Genomic DNA, 15,753 nt, shown 5'->3' with positions numbered 1-15,753 from the left:
GACCGGTGAGAGGGCCAAGAAAAGGGAGGGCCTGGCGGGTGGGGGGCCCGTGTGCTCCAGGGAGGGGTCTGTGCTGGCTTCAAGGTGCTGCTGGGTAAAGCTTAAGTTGGGGAGAAGAAGCTGTGCAGAATTCTGGCCCCAGACTAGGGGGACGGGAGAGGTCCGGAGACATCCCCGAAGGGGCGTCCCAAACAGAGGAGCCCTTGGGAGCCGGGCGGATGTGGGTGGGTGTTGAGAGCCCTGCTGTGGCGATACTCTTTCCAGGTAAGGCCTCTGGAAGGCCCGAGCCAGCCTTTCCCCAGGCCGAGAGCCCGAGGGCTCTGGGCCAGTCTCGACACCTCGCTCACCATCATCCCCCGGCCGGCGGCCCCGGGGAGCAGTTTCAGCATTTCCCATTAAGGAGGACGTGAAATGTGAGCGCGCATCGATCACTAAAATCTCACGGATCCATTATGGAAGAGAGCCCTCACCTGCCCGCAAAAATTCAGTCTCCCCACCCCCGTCCACAGGTCAGACCGCGGGGTGAGTGAGACGCACGGAAGACAACTGGTGACTGGCCGCCAAGGGCCACCACGGCGGCCTGGCGCAGCCGCCTCCGGGTCCCCTCGCAGGCTGAGGGCAGCTGGCCTCCCATCGACCCTCACTGCGGTTCCTCCCGCCCACCGGCTGCCAGGCTCATCTCCAAACGCCGGCTCCTCCGGCTGGGCCGCGCTGCCTGTGGGCCCAGCCCCGACGCTGCGGTCCTGGGCGTCTGACCACTGTTTCCCTGGACGCTGGATCTGGGCTCTGGCCAGTCTGATCTCACCACTTGCTGCTGACTCAGCCCTGTGGGTCTCCGCATGTCCTGACCTTGTAGGGCCTCCCTGCGCCTCTGGGCTGTCTGTCACAGGTGGGCTCGGACCCTCACACAGTCAAGGTGGGCGCTCAACTGCTCAAGCTGCGTCCTCTGCCTGCCTTCCTTCCTTCCTTCCTTCCTTCCTTCCTTCCTTCCTTCCTTCCTTCCTTCCTTCCTTCCTTCCTTCCTTCCTTCTTTTGCTTTTTGGGTCACACCCAGCGATGCTCTGGGGTTACTCCTGGCTCTGCACTCAGGAATTACTCCTGGCGGTGCTTGGGGGGCCATATGGGATGCTGGGGATTGAGCTCGAGTCGGCTGCATGCAAAGCAAACGCCCTCCCCGCTGTGCTATTGCCCCGGCCCCTGTTTTCATTTCTTTAACAGGCCACACTTCCAAGCGGTTAAGAAGAACACGGCAAGGTTATCCAGTGAAAAGTCCACGTCCTTGTCGCCTTCCCCCACACCTCTGAGGGGACCCCCGTGACCAGTTTGAAACCATACCTGCCAGGGGTTTCTCAACCGACTATGGTTTAGCGAAAACTCCTCACTCATACAGGAATCTTTGTAGGGGGTTTCAGAGGAATCTGGTCCACATTTGCCAGTGGGGCTGAAGACCTACATTCCTTCTCCCCGCCCCCCTCACCGGAAGCCTCAGCAGAGCTGATAAAGGAGAGAGAACCGAGAGAAGCTCGTGCCCTGAAGGACTCGGGCAGGGTGGCTGGAACGGGGGCCGGGGGGCAGCTGAGCGGAAGGCGCATGTGGTTTAAATTGGGAGAGCGAACAAGGATTACTTTGGCATTTGGAAAGAAAATAAAGATGAGCTGCTCAGATATTACATAAGGAGAGTAGGAGCGACGAGCCAGAAAAACTCGCCTGGTTTAGGCTTCCCGGATTGGGGCCGCCCTCAGATCCCAGCACTAGACTTAAGCAGTGAAGGAGGAAGGAACCCCGGCTGTCCCCTGACGCCCCGAGTCTGGGGCCCTGTCACGCCACCCTCTGCCTTTCTTACCGCCAGCGCGAGCGCCGGCTGTAGCACCATATGCGTGTCCTTGGCCGATCACAAAAAAGAAGCTGTGAGGCCTCATCACAGAGGTCACGGACAGTCATCTGGGAGGACCTCCCCTCCTCCCCACACCCCTGTCCTGACTCAGCTGCCTCGAAACCACAGTCCCCAGGGGGGCAGGCAAGGGAAAGGACAGCCGAGATCAAGACCGAGGGGCGAGCGGGCCCCTCTCTGGTCACCAGGCCTCCCGGCCAGCCCCCGGGTGACACCCGCCTTAGCCAGAGAGAGGTCTCTGCAGCTCTGCTGGCCGGGACCCCCAGCACCACCTGGGTGGGTCGCCTTCACTCAGCCATCTGGGGGCGCGTGAGCACGGCAGCTCCCTGCTGGGGACACAAGTCACCCCCTGTGCACGACAACCTCGTAGGCGTGAACACAGCTAAAGGAGCAGTTTCTGGGGAGCATGTGCTCGTGTAAGCACTGTAGCATGTTCTCTGGGGACCCCCACAACCCAGTGTCATCACAACAAAGGGAAGTGGGGGAGGGAGGGAAGGAGGAAGGAGAGAAGGAGGGAAGGAGAACAGGAGTGAGGGAAGGAGGGAGAAAAATGGAAGGAAAGGAGGAGGGACGATAAGAGGGGAGGAGAATGGGAGGAACAAGGACGGGAGAAAGGGAGGGAGGAAGTCAAGGGGTGGAGGGAGGAGGGAGAAAGGGCAGGGAGGGAGGAGAGGAGGAGAGGAGGAAGGGAGGAAGAAAGGAAGGAGGGAGGGAGGGAGGGAAGCAAAGTTCCTGCGTGGTTACCTCCTCTGTGCTATGTAAGAAACACTTCCGGGTTCGAGTCCCAGCACCCCATATGGTCCCCTGAGCAGAGCCAGGAGTAACTCCTGTGCATCGCGGGGTGTGACCCAAAAAGCAAAAAAAAAAAAAAAAAAAAAAAAAAAAAAAAAAAGAAAAGAAAGAAAGAAACACATAAGTTTGGTGAAGATCCTTCCAGTTCCATAATACCATACATGGACACAGAGTCTGGGATGTCTTATTTGGGGGCCATCCTCAGCGGTACTTGGGGGCCCCTGTGGTGCTGGAACTGGAACAGACAAAGCATGTGCTCTGGCCCTTTAAGTTTTCTCCCCAAGCCGGGATTGGGATGCTTTCAAAAATAAACATGGGACTATACATTCTTCCTATTCCACAACTGCTCCTTTCACTCAGCCAGCTGCCACGCATGCGGCCCCGTGTCGGTGCGTGTGCCTCTCCCTCAGCCGAGCGCTACCATGAGACCGCAGGGCACCGGAGAGGCCCCCCCAACCCCCCGTCCCCACCTATCTGGGCACGGACTTGCAAGCCGTTTCCAATTTTTCACTCTTCTGAGGGGTAATGCAAAAAACGATCAACTTTGGTCACTTCGCCGTGCCTGTCCCCAAGTAATTACGGTGGTAAATCCCGGGAGCTGGCAATCTGGGGCTCGGCCTCCCGGCAGCTCTCATCGCAGCAGCACCCGGCAGGCAAGAGCAGGTGGGGGAGATCGCTCACACGGCGGCTGGGTGCTAGAAAGAACCTAGGCCTCCAGGGCCTCGCCACCTCGTTGGGGAGAATGATCGACAAACGATAAAAAGATTCACAGCATGATCTTGGGACCAGAAGTGTCCTTGGAGAACACTTATTGCAATGTGTCACTTAATAACTGAGGACGAGCCACTCATCTATGACAGCGGGATAAGTGGGCACTGGGATCAAAAGATCAGAGTTCAAATCCCAGTGCCTCCACAATGTGGTGAGTGGCTGCGGGCAGGCCACGGAATCTGCGAGTGAGTGTGTCATCAAGGAAACAGCGAGCCTGGGTCAACACCACAGGCTTTCACACGGCAGCTAAGTACAAGGGAAAGAACTGAGGCGGCCGGAGAGTGCCTGGCACCCAGCGCTGCCCGATCAACACTGGCAGAGCCAGGGTAGAGGGGGCCTGACCGGGGCTGGAGTGCCGCTGCTTGCTCGTCCATCCTCACCTCTACAGAGCTGAAACCCACGGCCCACCGTGGCCTGAGTGGGCAATGCCATGGGACCAAGGGTGGGGTCCCTGAGGGGAAGCGGAGGGTTCAGTCAGAAAGACCGCTCCCCAGGAGGCTGCCCTGGGCAGTGCTCCAGGCCCACACACCAGCCCTGGCACTGCCTCAACTCCAAGCTCCTGGAGAATGAGCTGCCGCAGTCCACGACCAGAACCCTGAGCCCCTCAGCGAGAGGCAGCCGGTTCCTTGGGAGATGTAAGCTGCTATATGCTCAAACGTGACTACAAGCCAGGTGTCGCTGACAATTAAAATATGAATGGGGGTTATTATTGCTCACTATGTATTAGGTGATGTACCTATGTGTCCTTCCCTCCCTCCCTCCCTCCTTCTTACCTTCCTCCTCTCCTCTTCTATTTTATTTTTTATTTTTTGGAGGGGGAGGAGAGTAAGGGAGGGGGCACCACACCTGGCAATGCTCAGGGCTTACCTCCGGGAGTTCCTTAACTCTGCACTCAGGAACTATTCCTGGCGATGCCCCAGGGATCATAGGAGATGCTGGGGATTGAACCCGGGTCAATGCAAGCACCCTCCCCACTGTACTATCCCTCCAGCCCCTACCCTGTTTTATTCTTTGTAGTCAGGCGCCGTCTTCTACCCAGGGCATAGCAGCCTGGTGTGCCTCTAATCTTCAACATGTATAAATCATTATTGCTTCATCTGGGTGTCCAAAACGCCTTATAGCGGAACTACAGGGAGGACTACAACTTGCCAAGTCAGTGTTAAACAAAGATCCTCTGTTTACCAGAACAAGCACAGACCTTGCAGGTATGAGAAGGGGCTCCTGTTTCTTGAATCATCAAAGTAATTCTGTGAGCAAGGCCCTAGGATTGTCCCATTACACAGAGTAAGAAACTGAGACACGCTACGCCAAGTTATTTGTCCAAGTGCAAGTCAAGGTTAGCAGATGGGATGTTTTTATGTCCAAAGTCCAGACCCTTAACCCCAAATACTGTATACCCAAGTTAAAAATACAAAAAAAGACCTATGTTTCAAAACTGGGGTCCAAATGCAGATGCTACCACAAATGCCAGGTCTGTTAGAGAGAAACCTAGACATTGACCCAGGAGGGATCACCTCATCAGGAAACAAGAACCTGAATTCTGCCTAAATTCTGGAAAAAGCAATTTTAAAAACAGCAAAGGAGCCAAACCTCCAAGTTGGACCGATGGGGACCTGCTGTGGGCATCGGCCACCCACGCCCAGATTTCAGCTGAATCTTTTGCACTACGAGAGCCAAGAGCAAAAGGAAAAGATGCCGGGGGCGTGAGTGATGGGCAGCAACCGAGACGGAATCAGAGCCAACCGCAGGCGTGCTTTATGCTTCTGCTGTAAGCAGAGGATTTTTAAATGTGTTATGCCCTAAAAAAAGCCAAATCTCAGGTGGGGCACCTGGCTTAAGAGTAGGAGAGCTCGGGGCTGGAGCAATAGCACAGCGGGTAGGGCATTTGCCTTGCACTCGGCCCACCCGGGTTTGATTCCCAGCATCCCATATGGTCCTCTGAGCACTGCCAGAGATGATTTCTGAGTGCAGAGCCAGGAGTAACCCCTGTGACCCAAAAAAAAAAAAAAAAAGTAGGAGAGCTCTTAGCCTTGCATGTGTGGGGCCCCGGGTTTGACTCCTGGGACTTCCTGCCCCACTGACAACTGCAGGGAGCAATCTCCAAGCACGGCTGGGTATGGCCCAAAACCCAAAATGAAAAGTAAAAGTCAGTGAGGGGCAGGGGCGGGGGGGGGGTGGAGGGGAGACGGGGACAACTGGAGAATTAGTCCAGCAGGTGGGGTGCTTATCTTGTACGCAGCCAACTCAGGTTTGCTCCCTGGCAACCCTTGAGCCAGGAGTGATCCCTGAGCGCAGAGCCAAGAGTTAAGCTTTGGGCACTACTCGGTGTGGCACCAAAACCAAAAAGAAAAACAGGAGTCGGGTCTCCCCGATGCCTGCAGGTTGGGGCGTTCTGTATCCCTGCAGACTCCGAGCACGTGGGGGCTGCAAGGGGAGAGCATTCCGTACAGACAGCTTCCCGAGATGACGCTGAAACTGAAACCGTGCCCGCCCCTTGGCTTGCTGCGCCATGCGGGATGCAGGCAGGCCCAAGGGTGGTCTCTGCGAGCAGACGTGCTTGGGATAAGGAGCTCCCCCTCATCTTCTGGACTGGACACTGGCCTGCGTCAAAGCCCCCACCCCCCCGCCCCTGTAAAAGAAAAGAAAGCCATGCTCATTCCTTTCCTGTCACCGCGCTGGTCACGGCAGCCCCGGCTTTCAGCAGGCTCTGCCTGTGTCGAGGGAAGACAGGGCAGAGAGCGGGGCTCCCTGGCAGGAAGGAGGCTGGAGATCACAGCATCCCTGGTGACGGGGGCCGAAACAGAGGAACTGGTTTGAGGAAACGCAGAACTAACGAGCAGCCCAGAGCTGCCTCCCTGCAGGCTGCCAGCCCAGGCCCTGATGGTGACGTCCTCACAGGCACTGCCCCAGGGACCAGCTTGAGGGGGTTGAGCGGCCAGGCACAACCAAGAGCCCTGCTCTTGCCCCCAGCCCCCCAAAGGAAAGAGGGGCACAGGAACATTTGCAGAGATCTCAGGCCTCTTCTTTGGGGGCTCCTTTGCCCTCCAGCCAGCCGGTCCCGGCAGGGGGAGTAGACAGCTAGCCAGGGGTCCCTGGCTGCAGGTGCTGTGCCGAGGAGTGGGAAAGGGGGTGCAGGACAGGCGAGGTCGGGACAAGGTCAGGAGAAGGGGCTCCCACCATCTCACCCGATGCCTCCCCGAGCGCCTGACTAAGAAGTCCCAGTCTGGCTTCTGTCTCCCAGGACCAGTCCCCGGGGGTGCCCGTGGGGCGCTGCCCAGGCCTCCACCTCTGAGAGGCACCTTTCCCATGGCCCGAGTTCCCACGTGGCTCCCCAGCTCCTACAGGAAGTTGATGGGGGAGGGCGGGTACAGGACCTCAGGGTAAGAAAGACTGGGGTGTGCCTGCTCAGAGCTGACTCCACCGTCCCCAGGAATTCTGGGGTGACTATGGCCCCAAATGCCCCCCCCCCCAGCCCTGCTGAACTCAAGGGTGCTTCCCCATTCAGCACCTGTCTTGCCTCTCCCTCCAGCATCTGGGCGCAAGGGACCCACGAGCGTCTGGCAGAACTGGCAGGTGAGTTCCCGGCTGCCCAGCAGGAGGGGGCAGAGCCAGAGCGGTGCATGCTGGACTGAGGCACGGCGGCTACCTTCTGCACATGCCCAGCGAGAGCCACCGAGACACCCATGGCATCCCCCGTTCTTGTTCTGGGTCCCCCAAGCAGTGCTCAGGGTTCCCCGGGGTTCCTGCTGCTTGGGGGACCATGTGGCACTGGAAACGGACTCCTGGGCTCTGCATGCAAGGCCAGGCCTCCCGCCCTTTGAGATGCGTCCTTGGCCTTCCATTCTATCCCTTTCTCTCCCCTCTCGTTTTTGATGGATACATCGCGACTCAGAATATTCTTTGCCTATTTTTGTTTTGGGGCCACATCTGGTGATGCTCAGGTGTTACTTCTGGCTCTGTGCTTGGGAATTACTCCTGGTGGTGCTCGGGGAACCAGATGGGATGTCAGCTGCGTGCAAGACAAGTGCCCTGCCGGCGGTCCTATCATCTCTCTGGCCCCCACCACGATTTAGAATACTGTTAACAGTATTTCCATTTTCCATGCCTGCATCATTTCAACACCACCACCTTTTTTTTTTGGTCTTTGGGCCCTACCCAGAGGTGCTCAGGATTTACTTCTGACTCTGCACTCAGGGTTCACTCCTGGTGGGATGTGGGGGACCACATGGGGAGCTGGAGCTCAAACCCATGCTGGCCGCGTGCAAGCCAAGTGTTTCACCCGCTGTTCTATCTCTTGAGTCCCATCCACCTCCTCTTAAAAAAATGCTCTCCTAAGAGACCCAATTCTTTGCAAATGGTCGTGGCTGCTAAGTCCAGTGAGGCCAGGCGGGCGGCAGAGAACGCTGAACGATGAACCATCTCAGCCCTGGACAGTATCCACTGGGGAGCCGATCTGCAGGGAGGTGCTAGGTGGGAGGCGGGGTACACCTCCTGCTCTTCCTCTCATCCCTGAGGAACGAGTCCTGCTTCTCAGAGCCGAGCATGTGACTGCCACCACGGCCATGCTGGGCCTCTAGGAGCCTGGCACATCCAAGTAACGTCTGGTGCTAGAGGAGTCCACTCCTGTCAATGGCCGAGTCCTCGTGGAAAACTGGCAAGGCTGGGCTCTCCTTTCAAGCTCCCCCCCATAGCCCGGTACTGACCAGGAGACTGTCCCAGCAGAAGGACACGTCCGAGTCGGCAGGAGAGGGGTATCTCAGAAGAGACAGGTCTTTGCACACCCTGGAGTCACTGTCCAGACGTGACATCAAGCTTGGCTCTCTTCGTTAAGGGGCGAGGCGGATGCGGCTGGGGTGTGCTCTGCCCACCCGCAGGAGCTGGGCAAAGGTCTCTTCCCAGGGAAAGAGGTGGAGGAGCCTTCGGTGGCAAGCCATCAGTCATCAGGAGTCTTGAACACCCACTGTGGGCAGGACGCTGCTTGGCAAGGTAGAAAGGTGCCCGAGGGGACAGGCCACCTTTGAGACTTCCGGGCAACCCTGCCCAGAATTGTATTTTCTTATCAACCTTGACCTCCTTTGGGTTCCACAGGCCTGATGGTACAGGAGAGTGTCGGATAAACAACTTTCTGTTGACTTTACTCTGAGCAGCTGTGGGCTCTGGCTCCACCCTGCCCAGGTCTGGCGGAGCCTTCGGGGAGGCTGAGAGGCCCGGGGTCCAGGAGGGGGAACAAAGGAGGCATAGCGAAGCTCAGTTCCTGCTCCAGGGGCCACTCCCCTGTCCCTCGGTGAGGAGCGGGGCCTGCACTGTGATTCCACCGGGAACATGGGTGGCTGGGGCTGTCACCCCCGCTTTGGCCGATGGTCATGGCTGCTAAGTCCAGTGAGGCCAGGCGGGCGGCAGAGAACGCTGGCTGGTGAGGGCTGGGGGGAGTGTGCGCGGGGGTCTGGGCAGCGGTGTGTGGCAAACCCCGGCTCCAAGGCACCTGACATAGTGACAGGAGCTCTTTCCTGCTCGCCGGGGGACAGATGTCCCTGCCCACCAGTGCTAACGGCGCTCACCTCTCTGCCTTGAGGGACACCCTAGGCAGGGCTCTGGAGAGAAGCTGAAACCAGAAACCGAGGGGCTGGAACAGCCGCTTCCTAGGAGTCCAAACGCTGGCCCTCCCGGTGTGGCGGGCCGTGTGTTCCCAAGTCTCCGATCACACTGACCGTCAGAGCCTCCCACTTGGGTGGCGTGAGGCAGAAGAGGGTCCCCCAGGGGGCTCTCACCCTGAAGCACGGTCTCTAGCTTGCTGCTCTTTGCCAAGGGATTTCCCAGCTCCCCGCGCCGGCGTGCCCCTCCTGCCTCTTTGCTGATTGTCCCTGGCAGCGGGCCATTTCCCGCCCTCAAGGTGGGAATCAGGGGTGCCGGCGCGGCCCTGCTCCCCGGCCCTGCTCCCCGTGCCGGGGCGGGCTCCAGCTCTTCCAGGAAAGCCGTTTGCTTTCTTCCTGCTGCCTCCAGAGGCCTTGTGGGGAAGGAGCCAGAGCTCTGGCAGAGGTTTTCTCCCCAAGGTCGGCTCAAGTCTTCCTCTGCAGCCCCGCCGAGGGCTGACTCTCCTGGCACACACACCCCTGCGCAGTGACTCACCTTCCAGAGAAAGTGCTCCTCTCACCTAAGCAGAGCCGCCGCGCCAATGACTAAGGCCCGGATCAAATGCCGTCGGGGGCCTGCGGCCAGTCACAAAGCCACCCGCCCGCGGGTTCTGCCCTCCCCTCCAGACTCCAGCAGCCAGGCGGCCCCTCCAGCATGCCGGTTTCATTTTCTTCTGAACACGAGGCTTGACATCCGGTGATCTATTTTTTCTAAAAACTAGGTTCACTTTAGAAATGACTCTCAGGCCATCGAGACAGCTTCCCCAAGAGAAAACAAAATGTTATTTAAAGGGAACCGTCAGCCGGGAGGGAGCCTATATTTTTGTTTTGTACAAAGAAGGGGAAATAAGAATTTAAAAATCTATTATGAAACTGTCTTTGTTCCCCCTCAGGGGTGATTTAAAGGGAAACCTGCGAGTCTCTGAGTGTAGATCCAGGCTCCCTCCCAGGGGCTGGGGAGAAGCGGATGAGGACGCGGGGAGGAGAGGGAAGGACACTGCCTTAGCGGAGACGCTTATGCGACGGTACCAAGCAATGAAGGGCAGTCACCTTGCTGACTTCTAGCCTACAAATACCTTCCCTTTTCAGCAGCCACAGTTAAGGCTGGGAAGGAGGGGGCAGGAGGGAGACCAGCTCTTTCTAGCTCAGAGGGCTGGGAGGGCAGTGGGGACCCCTGGTGTAGGAGGACCAATTCTGGGTCTCTGAGTAGAGGGGAGGCATTTTGGACCCATTCAGATGTGAGGCAGGCTGCATTTATCATCAGACAAGGAGAACTCGAGAGTTAAAACCTCTCTAGTCAGCTGTTATGTGCCCTGGAGAGCCTCCTGAGAAGATGACGGGCCCCCCCACCCCATTACCAACCCCCCTCCCCCCGACCCTGGTGGCCTGACCCCAACATCCTTACAGAAAACAGGCCTGAGCAATGTGGTACCGGCAATTCCCCGCCACCACCGCTACCACCATCGATTACCCAGCAAGGCCACTCCCAGCCGCCCGCTCAGGGGTCAGGCATCAGAGCTCGGCACCTACTTCGACCTCTCCTTTTCCACTCCAAACCACCCAGCGAAGATTTCTCACACCAGCTACAGAAGGCACTGGCGCTCGGGGCAGTGACCTGCCCGAGGTCACCAAGGCAGAGAGGGCCGAGCCCCCTCCTTTGAGACAGAGGCTCCGTGCTTGGGGCGGCCCCTGACCATCTCTGCTCGGGGCAGCCCCTGACCCCCTCTGCCTCCACATCAGCACCTGTCAAGGGGGCGAGCGCCCAGAGTGCATTGCTACTCAACACTCGGCCTTTTGTCTCTTCTTCCTGTGATGAATCAATACACACCCATAACTGCTCACCTTTATTAATACCCACTAATCACTCCCGGAGGAAGGAGGAAGAAACTCCCTTGGTTTAGCTACATTCAAAACAGACATGGTTTGGAGGGAAAAAAAAAACAACTAACTTATCCTATCATGGGTAAGTTAGTAGGAAAACACTGAACTAGCAGCCAGGAAACAAGAGTTCCGAGGCCCCGAGTCAGCCCAAAGGGCTCCAGGTCTCAAGCTTCGCAGGCTCAGGCTGAGTTCCTGGGTTCCGTGGCCAAGACCACATGGCTGGCCTGGGGGCCGCCAGCACCTCTGGGGGGCGAGGGGAGCATCCCCAGAGGGGTGGCCGAGCCCCAAAGCTCTGCTCGGGAGGCCCCCCGCTCAAACAAACAAACAAAAAAGGAATCTGGATCTGACACGGATTTCTGAGTTCTCTCATCCCTTCTGTTTCTCTTTCGGGGGCGCCACTTTCCTGACTGTCCTTGTCCGTAGAGGAATTGTGTGAAAAGGCACAAGAGCTGCCCGCAAAGGACCATGACTGGCCCGGCACATCTTTTACTCGGACCAGGCCGGTGAGGCGTGAAAGGATGGAGGCCAGCAAGGAAAGAGGATCTTTCAGCCTCTGAGGAAAGATGACTCTCTCTGCACTGTCACTCAAACCCAAGGCCAGGTCACACGGGAAGACCCTCGGCCAACAATGCTCGCGTCTCAGTGGCCCCGCGTGTGGCCATGTGCTTCTGCCTGCCGCTTTCCCAGCACCCCTCCCCCCGCCCCCAAGCCGAGCTGAGTTCCCCAAGTGCAGTACCCCCAATACTCAACCCCAGGCCTTCTGCTCCGGGGGGGCTCTAGGTATGCAGAGGCCAGAGGGGCTGGCCTGTCCCTAAAGCTCCCCAAATGCAGGGTCACGACATTAGCCCCCCCTTCCTGCCACGTTCACGCTGGTGCCACCAAAAGGGCCCCTACGACGCCGAGGTTTACCAGTTTAACTGAAATACTAAAATGGGGCAAACAGGAAGCATCAGACACAACTGCGGTAGTGACTTATTAATCATGAAAGCAGAATTTTAGTTGCATTTTAACCTTTTGCCAGGAAAAAGAAAAAAGCCTGTGATGGTGGCAGCCTTAAGCGCCGATGTGGCGGCCCCTTTTGATTCAGGCCTGCAGCGCGACGTATGGTTTCAGAACCAGAGAGAAGCCCCATATGAATCTGTCAGCCCTTCGCCACGCTGCCACTGGGACAGGAAAGAAAAGAGGAAATTCAAAGTGACTTCACAGGTCAAAATGTTCGAGCGCTCTGAGGAAAGGGGCCAGCAATGAAAATGAAAACACTCCGGACTGACTCCTTCAGTTTTACAGATCTCCCCCAGATTCCAGCCAGAGATGGAATTATCATACTACACACACACACACACACACACACACACACACACACACACACACACACACACACACACACACACACACACCCCACGGACTCCTTCAGTTGGACTCCTTCAGTTCTACAGATCTCCCCCAGATTCCAGCCAAGAGATGGAATTATCATACTACACACACACACACACACACACACACACACACACACACACACCACAGACTCCTTCAGTTCTACAGATCACTCCCAGATTCCAGCCAGAGATGGAATCATACTACACACACACACACACACACACACACACACACACACACACACACACACCACGGACTCCTTCAGTTGGACTCCTTCAGTTCTACAGATCTCCCCCAGATTCCAGCCAAGAGATGGAATTATCATACTACACACACACACACACACACACACACACACACACACACACACACACACACACACACACCACAGACTCCTTCAGTTCTACAGATCACTCCCAGATTCCAGCCAGAGATGGAATCATACTACACACACACACACACACACACACACACCACGGACTCCTTCAGTTGGACTCCTTCATTTCTACAGATCTCTCCCAGATTCCAGCCAGAGATGGAATTATCATACTATACACACACACACACACACATACACACACACACACACACACACAGACCCATCCCCAAATCACCAATGGTTGTTTAGAACTGGACAACCAGTCAGGGGCAAGGTTGCTTCTTCCACCCTCAGATGACAGCCCAACACGCCAGGCCGATCACAAAGAAACCAGTGTTCAACAGGAGAACTAAAATGAGGAACCAACCCTCCGTCTGTTGAGGCACCAGGGCCAAGCAGACATTTCTGTTGCCTAGGAAAGGCTCTTTGGCAGGGTCTCTGCTGTGGGGCCGCTCCCACAGGCTCTAACAGACAAGACCAGGGGCCAAAAAACCCCCCTTCCCGGCTGCTCCTTATGGTCTGCAAACAGCCCGAGAGGACCGAGGGCTTGGCCACCTACTGCTGTCTGACTTCACAGAAGCTCTGAAACAGATACCTGGGTTCTTCTTTCTAAAATTAAACCCGGCGACTGTTACTTTTATTTTGAGACTTTCTGAGAAGCTCACCACGCCCTTCAAAATAAAGGGAGGAGGAGAAGGTCCTCCAGGCGGCTCAGGTCTGGCACCCTTGCACTGCTGAATGGCACTTTCACACCAGTAAGGAAATGTCCTGAGGAAATCCAACCGTGCCCCGAGTGGGACAAGCGAAAGCTCTCCCACACCAGGTGCAAACACACCTCCCTGCAGCCAAGACCTACGAGGTGGTCCAGCGCAGAAGCCCGAGGAAGATGCCAGGCCGGCTCCTTACCCAAGCTTAGCCCTGGGCCATCAGGAAGAGAGTCCCCCCACCCGCACTCCAGAGCCCCATTATAAAACAGGACACGACACTAGCACAGAATCTTTTTCTTTTTTTGCCACACCTGGCGATGATCAGGACTTGATCCTGGCTCTGCACTCAGGGATCACTCCTGGTGGGGCTCGGGGGACCATGTGGGGTGCTGGGGATCGAACTCGGTTGACACTGTGCAAGACACATGCCCTCCTCACTGTCCCTCTGCTCTTGCCCCAATAGTATTACACCCAGACTTCTGAGGGATAAAGGGTTAGAGCCGTGCAGAACTTTTTATGTTTTTGTTTTGGGGCCACACCCAGGGCTCTTCAGAGTTTACTCCTGGTTCCGTGCTCAGGGATCACTCCTGGTGGGCTTGGGGAACTCTCCTGGGTGTTAGGGCTAGAACCTGGGTCAGTGGCAGGTGAGGCAAACACTTCGCCTGCTGTACTATCATCTCTTGGGGCCCAACATACAGACACTGTAAAAATACAGACGGTGGTTAATTATTATCTCCTAATTCAGACAGACCCTATCTATTTCTAGTGTGTGTGGGGGGCTGTCCAACCTTTTCTTAAGTTTTGTTTTTCGGGCCACACCCAGTGGTGTTCAGTTATCACTACTGCCAATGCTCAGGGGATCATGTGCAGTGCAGGGATTGAACATAGGTTAGCCAAGAGCAAGCTAAGTGTAAGGCACTTTACCTGCGGTACTATTTCTCTGGCTCTCTCTGGCTCTGGGTTCAGCCTTTTCCCTGGAGCAAACTTCAGTTACCAGTTTTGTAGTGGCCCACCTCTTCCATCATTCGCTTTCACTTGGCTTTTAAGGTCCTTAAGTTCTTGACATTCATGGTTGACCATCTACACCACTGATTTCTTTCTGTTTGTTTTTGGGCCATGCTCTGGGGTTATTTCTGGCTCTGCACTCAGGAATCACTCCTGGCAGGCTGGGGAGGAGGGCGGAGGACCATGTGGGATATCGGGAATCGAACCCAGGTCGCCCGCGTACAAGTCAAGCGCCCTGGCCGCTGTACTATGGCTCCAGCTCTGCACTTAGTTCTATGCCTTTCCTGCTCTCCGCCTTCCTCCCCACCTCACTGCTCAGGGCCCCTCTTTGGGTCTGGCGGCAACACATGAAATCCCAGTGGGAAGCGGGGCAGTTCCTCAAGTTATGCATCACCCGGGAGGCCGAGGGGAGGCAGGGACTCTGCGCTGGACAGGTGGCCTCCCTGGCAGGTGGCCTCCCTGGCGGGTGCCCGGGCACTACGCGCGCGCAGCCCCGCAGAACTTCCGAGACGGGGATACAGTATCTGAGCCCAGAAAGAGTCCTGTGGGGAGGAGGAAGAAGGACTTGGAGGGGGGGGGTGGCGGGACGACCCTGCATGTCCAGCACTGCCCCTTCGGTGCCAAGGGCCGGCTCCGCTCCTTCTCCCAGCCTCGGGGTGTGCCACGCGCACCAGGGAAGGCCCCAAGGTCTCGCCGGCGGGACGGGGCGCCTGTGCAGAAGCGTCCACCCCCGGGCACAGACCTGGCGGCGGGGCCGCTGCGCGCGGAGGCACTGGGTGCGGTGGGAGTTTGGGAGCGGGGCGCCCTCGCGCGCACCCCGGGCCGCGCCCACGGCGATTGCGGCGAACACCCCGGCCCCCGGCCCCGCGCCGCCAATGGCCCGCCAAGGCCTCAGCTCAGCCCGGCGGGCGCGCGACCCACCCTGGCCGCTCCCCACCACGTCCGCGCTCCGGGGTCCCGTCACCTACCGGCGAGGCGCCGACCGGTTCAGCCACAGCGTCGCGCTCCCCACGCCCGCGCGCTCTCTCCCGCGGTTGGCGGCGGGTCGCGGCGCCCAGGGCCCGCCGAGGCCCCGCCCCGGCCCGGGCCCGCCCCCTTGCCCGCGGCCCGGCCGCCCCCGGGGCCACGCCTCCCCCGGCGGCTGCAACTTTGTCTCGCTTCGCGCCTCCCTGCTCTGGCCACGCCCTCCACCCTCTGCCCCGCCCACCACCCAACCTTTTTAACCAATGAGGCAGTGAGTCTGGGCGCTATTTTTTTCCCCTATATCAGCGATTGGTTAACGGGGGAACTCGTTTCCAGAAATGGGCATCACTTCCGGGT

The 15,753-nt window shown here is 57.6% G+C and overlaps 1 protein-coding gene across 1 annotated transcript in view; it reads right to left on the bottom strand.

The window, feature by feature from the left end:
• The window catches only part of MAP3K14 (mitogen-activated protein kinase kinase kinase 14), a 42,367-nt gene extending 26,818 nt beyond the window's left edge, over positions 1-15,549 (bottom strand). Inside the window, exon 1 of the mRNA XM_004621018.2 lies at positions 15,402-15,549. The gene's annotated coding sequence lies outside the window, so the exon portion shown is untranslated. The remainder of the gene's footprint in view (positions 1-15,401) is intronic.
• Between the last annotated feature and the right edge of the window lie 204 nt (positions 15,550-15,753).

The sequence above is a fragment of the Sorex araneus genome, chromosome 3 (assembly GCF_027595985.1).
Source record: "Sorex araneus isolate mSorAra2 chromosome 3, mSorAra2.pri, whole genome shotgun sequence".
In the NCBI taxonomy this organism is placed as follows: domain Eukaryota; kingdom Metazoa; phylum Chordata; class Mammalia; order Eulipotyphla; family Soricidae; genus Sorex; species Sorex araneus.
This window is presented reverse-complemented; position numbering and strand designations above follow the sequence as displayed.